The sequence below is a fragment of the Condylura cristata genome, unplaced genomic scaffold (genome assembly GCF_000260355.1).
Source record: "Condylura cristata isolate star-nosed mole 26May11 unplaced genomic scaffold, ConCri1.0 scaffold00028, whole genome shotgun sequence".
NCBI lineage: Eukaryota > Metazoa > Chordata > Mammalia > Eulipotyphla > Talpidae > Condylura > Condylura cristata.
The window spans coordinates 25577146-25583608 of record NW_004567129.1 but is presented as its reverse complement, the minus strand read 5'-3'; positions in this window follow the sequence as shown (position 1 = coordinate 25583608).

The window sequence follows — 6463 nt, the reverse complement described above, 5'->3', positions numbered from 1 at the left end:
GTGTACTTCGTCGATCTGCCTGTTCTGCACTTCACTCTGTCTCTGGTGAATCCTCTCACCCTCCACATCTCTGGCCTGTACTGTTGCGACCCGCGTCCAGCGCGGAATGAAACACGGAACTCAGGATTCTTCCTCTATCACAGTTTATTGAAGCGCTGCTTGGTTGAAAGATGTTCTGGGGGTGAAGGGCCCCGAAGGGAGAAAGGCGAGCATATTTATACACTACGCAAGGGGCATGAACCCTCATGGACTACGTGGCAGATTTGGATTGGCAGTGGCATGTTGCTGGGCAGACTCCGGCAAGTGGCCTTGAGTCAAAGTTGTTTGTGTGTGCGGCGGGCCGGAACTCGGCGCCATCTTGCAATGGCGACCGCTTAGCTGCGTTCCACACTGTACCCCAGTTCTGTATGAATAAATTAAAAAAAAAAAAGAATCCTGAAGTAATCTGTCATAATCCAGTGATCTTTTCATAATGTGAGGTTTTGAGTAGAAAACCAATTTTAAGCAATCATTTTCATGAAACACTCTATAAAGAAACTAAATAGAATACATTTTCCCCAAACATGGAATTAAAATTTATATATTATATATAGAGACATGCTTTGCAAATAGATGTATATTTTATTTATAAATTATTCATAATATTGCACTGATCTATTATTATAAAACATAAAATAAAATTTATTAAAAGGTAGCATTAAGAAGAATAAAAATGTAGGCTTTAAGAATTTTCTCCCATTCCTCAATCATCTTTTCTCAAAATTTCCCTTAGTACATTCTCTCAGCCCTCCTTGGTGGTGCAGCGGGTTCAGATGCAGCACTGCAAGCTAGCCACCACCACTTCAGTGTGTGATCTATCCCTGGCCCCAGAGGTGGGGTGGCAGACCTCTTCTGACCTGCCCACTGCTCCCCTCTGGAGTGTACTTCGCTGACCTGTCTGTTCTGCTCCCCACTCTGCCTCTGGTGAGTCCTCTCACCCTCCCTGCACCTCTGGCCTGTACCCCAGTTCTGTATGCATAAATAAATCTTAAAAAAAAAAAAAAACGGGTCAAAAAGAATCTGTGATAACCTTATAATACAGATGGGAGGGGCCAAGTCACTGCTCAGACCAATGAGAACTGCCTGACAGGAGCCCGAAACTGGGGGTGCAGGCGCTGGGGAACTGAGACGCTGCTAAGTAGTCAGGCCCAAAAAGGAGTTGCACCCAGAAAGAGGGGGATCTCAGTACAACAGGTTAACTAGGAGAGGGAAGACATATCTATACACACACACAGATATCTATCTACCTACCTATCTATCTATCTCTCTAGACATATATATTTATGTCTTATACACACACACAAACACACACCTCGCTTAGCTTGTTCATTAAGTGTGCCTGAGCACAACTGTTCCACATTTTGGAGGTGCACACCTAGCTTCAAGAAGAAACCAGCTCTCCTGGAAAAATGATTGCATCTAGGGCTGAGCCAGGTATAAAATCTGCCTGGCAAACCTTGTACCAGAAAGTAAGAACATTCTCAAGGAATGTTTTCAAAAGGACACAGGAAAGAGCTTGAAGAGGCACCCACTGGCCAAAACTGGGACAGTTTGGGCATCAAAATAAAAAACGACAACAATATAAACAACTCCACCACATGAAACAGGAAATCCCTGCTCTGACAGAAGTGAATGAAAGAATAAACTGAAAGCTTGGTGAGGAAACATCACCGTAGTGATCACAATGAACATCAGTCACAGAATGAATTGAAATTGTGTGACTCTGATAGGCCACACAGAGAACAACACAGCCAGACAGTCCCCATGAAGGCTGCCGGCCAGTAGCAGGAGCAGTGTCCTGGTTGGTAGTATCTGTATCTAATCATCAGGTGGTATTAAACAAGTGAGCAACGGGATATTCTATAAATGTCCGTCGGTCATCTCCGACAGTACCAAGGTCATCAAAGTCAAGAGAAGATAAGGAATTGGTCCGTAGGTGACTCCTAACCTCAAAGCAAGATGCTGACTAAGTAAGAGTCACTATCAGAACCACTGGTGAGACTTGAGCTGTGTTTGTGGAGTGACTGTTAGTAATGTATCAAAGCAATTTTCCTAATAATGTTGATGTTATCCTGGCGAATGTATTTTTGTAGGAAATAAATACCAGGGAAGCAGAGTAATGGGGCAGCAGGTAAATAACTTACTCTGAAATGATTTTGAGGGAATACATTTCTTTGTACAATGCTCTAATATATACATTATTATATAGATTTAAAAATTGGGTGTGTGTGTGAATATATATATCTCAAGGACACCAGTCCTTGTTACATTTTTGTTCTCTTTGAACTATGATAAACCTCAGTAGTGACTTCTGGGGCTGGTTAACTTAGCTCATCATGACAGGTTCTTACACAGAATAGTCATTTGCATGTATGAGGTGGAAGTTGAATTATTAGGAATGTTACATGCTGACTTTAAACCATTTAACACATATTCCAAAGTAACTATAATTTAATGTTGGTAACACAGCAAATTACAATGAGTAGCTTTAATTTTATTGATAAAAGTCATGGATATCAAAATTCAAGCAATGCTTAAAATGTGCATGTTTCCTTATTAAACTGATTACAAAGCAAAAAGAAAAAACCTACGTGGGCCTTCCTGGTGGCGCAGGGGTTAAGTCTTAGTGTTATCAAGCTATTGCCGGCCACAGGGCCATGAGTTCAATCCCCAGCCAGGGAGCTGACCCACCTGGCACAGCAGACCTCTCCTGTTCTGCCCACTGCTCCCCTCAGCAGTGTGTTTTAGTAGATCTGCCTGTTCTGCTCCCCACTCTGTCTCTGGTGAATCCTCTCAGTCCCTGCATCTCTGGCCTGGACCCTAGCTCTTGTGTGCATAAATAAATAAAATGAATCTTAAAAAAATAAAACCTGCAGAAAAGGTTTTTCAAGAGAAATGATACTGCCTTTTCTCCACTGGTAGGTACCACACGCTAAGGCTGGGGCTGACGCCCAGTCATCAGGGCTCACAGAGCCAGCAGCCGGGAAAAGTTGAAATCATATGCCTATGAAGCAGAAAGTAATAACTGGTTAGACTGCTAATTACTTAGGTTTATTTAGCAAATCTGCTCTTTTATAGATTCTGTTGAGGCTCTAATAGAAATCATTGCATAAAGCTGAAATTCTCTTTGAAGTACTTAGCTAATTACCTAAGGGGGGAAGAAAAGGAAAATCATTTCCTTCTACATCTGAGCAACAAGTATGATCTCTTCCCCGATGTTGACTTCAAGGGACAGGATCTTTCACCAGTCTCTCAAGGGATCTTCACAGGCACCGACAGTGCGATCAGGTTCAAGCTCGCAAAGTGGTGTGGCCTCCCCGCACGAAGGCCTGGACCTTCCTTTCACACATGTACTTGGTTCTAGGTGGACAAACAACAACTACTATAGTGTTAACAGGCAGATTGAGGAGCTCCAGGGACTCTCAACTCTGCCTGTTCTAAATGGGTCCTGCCATTTGCTCCATGAAGGCAAAACATTTCTTAGTGTCTGACCTTTAATAGAAAAGAACTTTAATATAATCCGAGTGCAATAAAGAGAAAGAATATTAGAATATTATGTCCAAATGAAACACCTTAAGTCACCCATCCCCTCATGGGTACATGGCCAGCCAAACAGGTTGTGCCAAAGCAGGACTGCTGAGCCCCCAAAGCTGGCCACCTCCTGGTGGGGACCCACAGGGAAGGGGTAGAAGGGGCCAGGCGAGTCAGGAAGGATAAGAGCAAAATCAACATCAAGATAAAGGTTGAGGGCCCTCCCTGGTGACGCAGCGGGTTAAAGCACAGCACTAAGAAGCTAAAGCCGCTTCAGCATGAGTTCAATTCCCACCTGCCCCGAAGGTGACCACATGGCGCGGCAGACCTCTCCTGACCCGCCCGCTGCTCCCCTCAGCAGTGTACTGTTCTGCTCCCCACTCTGTCTCTGGTGAATCCTCTCACCCCCTGCACCTCTGGCCTGTACCCCAGTTACGCTGTACCCCAGTTATGTATACATACACAAATAATCTTAAAAAAAAAAAAAAGATACAGGTCGACATTCAGCCTCCCCAAGGTCCCTCACCCACCTCTGTCTCTTTCAAGTATCTCCTTCCATGTCCTCAAGTCCATGTACCAATCAAGGCTAAGAAGCATGATTTTTCTCTTCGTTTGTCTCTCTGCTCCAGGCTTTCTGCTAGTTCTCTGTCCTTCTTTCCAAGTCCTACTCTGCGTGTTGGAAGGCTTCTCTCTGCTCAGCTCCAGCCTCCTGTGGGTGGGGCAGGAAGCCTGGAACCTCCCCTTCCTCTGGACACCACACGGTTACAACAGGAACCCATCTCACCACATATCTTCAGGCAGGTGATGCAGTGACACTTTAGGTATGTCACCCAAGGTTGGTGCCATCAACTCCAATGCTCCTGTTCTACTATCATCATAGCCTTGCAGAGGCCAGGCTGAATTGAAGTCAACACGATCAGCATTGATCTAACACATACCTTGAGTCAAGCCCTGGGGAGGCACAGGACCACAAAACCAAATAAGACACACAGTTCCTGCCCACGAAGAGCGCATCAGCGGAGAGACAGACGTGAAGCCAGACGCCCCATTCTTCAGTAAGCACCTAACCAGATATGGGTTCAAGATACTGCGAGAAGGGCGGTGTGGGCTTGCAACAGAGGCCCTGCTGACAGAAATCTTTACACAGGATGCTCAAGAATGGATATGGGTTTGCCGGGCATTTGTGGGTGAGGGGCTTCAAGGGCGGAGAGTAGCATATGAAAGATCGAGAAGATATGAAAGAACATGGTGTGCCCCAGTGCTTCGAAGCGGTCAAGCTGACCAGGGCATTTAGGAGGGCAGATGTGTGGAGCAATGAGACCGAAGACTGGCAGGGGCCAGATTCCACGGGCTGGTGCCATGGAGTTATATAGTCAGATTTCAGTTTCAGAAAGATCACTGTGATTGAGTGGAACAGCGCAAGACCAGACAAAGAAACCAGTTACTACAGGGCAGTTACATGGGCATCTGCAACCCTGGCTGCAGGCTGATTCATCGCGTCATAATCTGAAACTTTCACTAGACTCCCCTCCCCAACCCCACGTCTGATGTCTCGAGGGGCCAGCTGGATGGTGTATCTATCCCAAGTTGAAGCGAGAGATCCCACTTAGAAGAGCTTTGCACTTAGTTTCATGTTCTGCTGGTCCTCTCCTGAAATTCCTCACTTTTAAACAAGGAGCCCCACGTTTTCATTTTACACGGGGCCCCACAAATGACTGCTTCACCTCTAAGTGGTTTAATGATGGTAATTATTATCAACATGGGGTCACTGGGACAATTAAATGAGTGAATACATACAGAAAGCTCAGTGTCTAGCAAGCAGAAGCCATTTTTATTACCACTGTTATTACTACACTCTCGCGAAGAGGAGGAAATGGAGGAGGGAAGCAGAGGAGGAATGGACAGGACAGCTCTCAAGAGTGTGTATGAGAAAGAAGCCAGAAGGCTGGCCTGCAAGGTCCTCACCCAGGCCAGGGCTGGAAGCAGCTTAGGTAACTTGGACAAACCCCTGCAAATGTCCACAAGGCCATCAACTGAAGCACCTTCAACACCCATCCCAAAGGCCCTCCCTGGTGGCACACCGGATTAAAGCACAGCACTACAAAGCTGGCTGCAGCTGCTTCAGCAGGAGTTTGATCCCCGGCCAGGGAGCTGCCCCACATGGCACAGCAGACCTCTCCTGTCTCACCTGCTGCTCGCCTCAGCAGTGGACTTCGTCTATCTGCCTGTTCTGCTCCGCATTCTCTGGTGAATCCTCTCACTGCCCCTGCACTTCTGGCCTATACGCATAAATAAATAAATCTTCAAAAAAAAAATTCATAGCCAAATACTTCATCTGTTTTCTGAAAATCAAGTCTCACTGCTACTTCCATGTAGTTTTAGAGATTTCACAACAGTGCAAGGAAAGTAGAATATATGATTATGGTTCGGAAAAGCTAAAGGGGAAGGGGAGTGAGCCAAGAAAACCACACTATAAGAAAAGGGAGCATCTAAGATCAGGTTTCAGCAAACTATCCAAGCACTTGTCAAATTAATCTGTGACAGCTAAAAGCCAGAAATTTAATTAAAAGGTTGAGTGTTAGGAATGCTACTAATATAGGTTGAACCATTTAAAATTTGACTTCACTCCTGAAGTCAAATTGGTGAAATAGCAGCAATTTCATATAATTCAATCTAACATTTCCTGAAAATGTAGGGAGCTGTTTAAAAAGCCTTGCCTAAAACATAGCAGTAGCAAAAAGTACATCACTCCTAAAGAAAAGGAAATGTAAGATCTTAGAAGGCATTACCTGTTACTCTTAAGAGCAGAGAAAAATAAGTATTAATGTTTTTCATGCAATAATTCAAAAGAAAGCAAACTTCACTGGAAGACTTCACAAGAATGGGGCCAGAA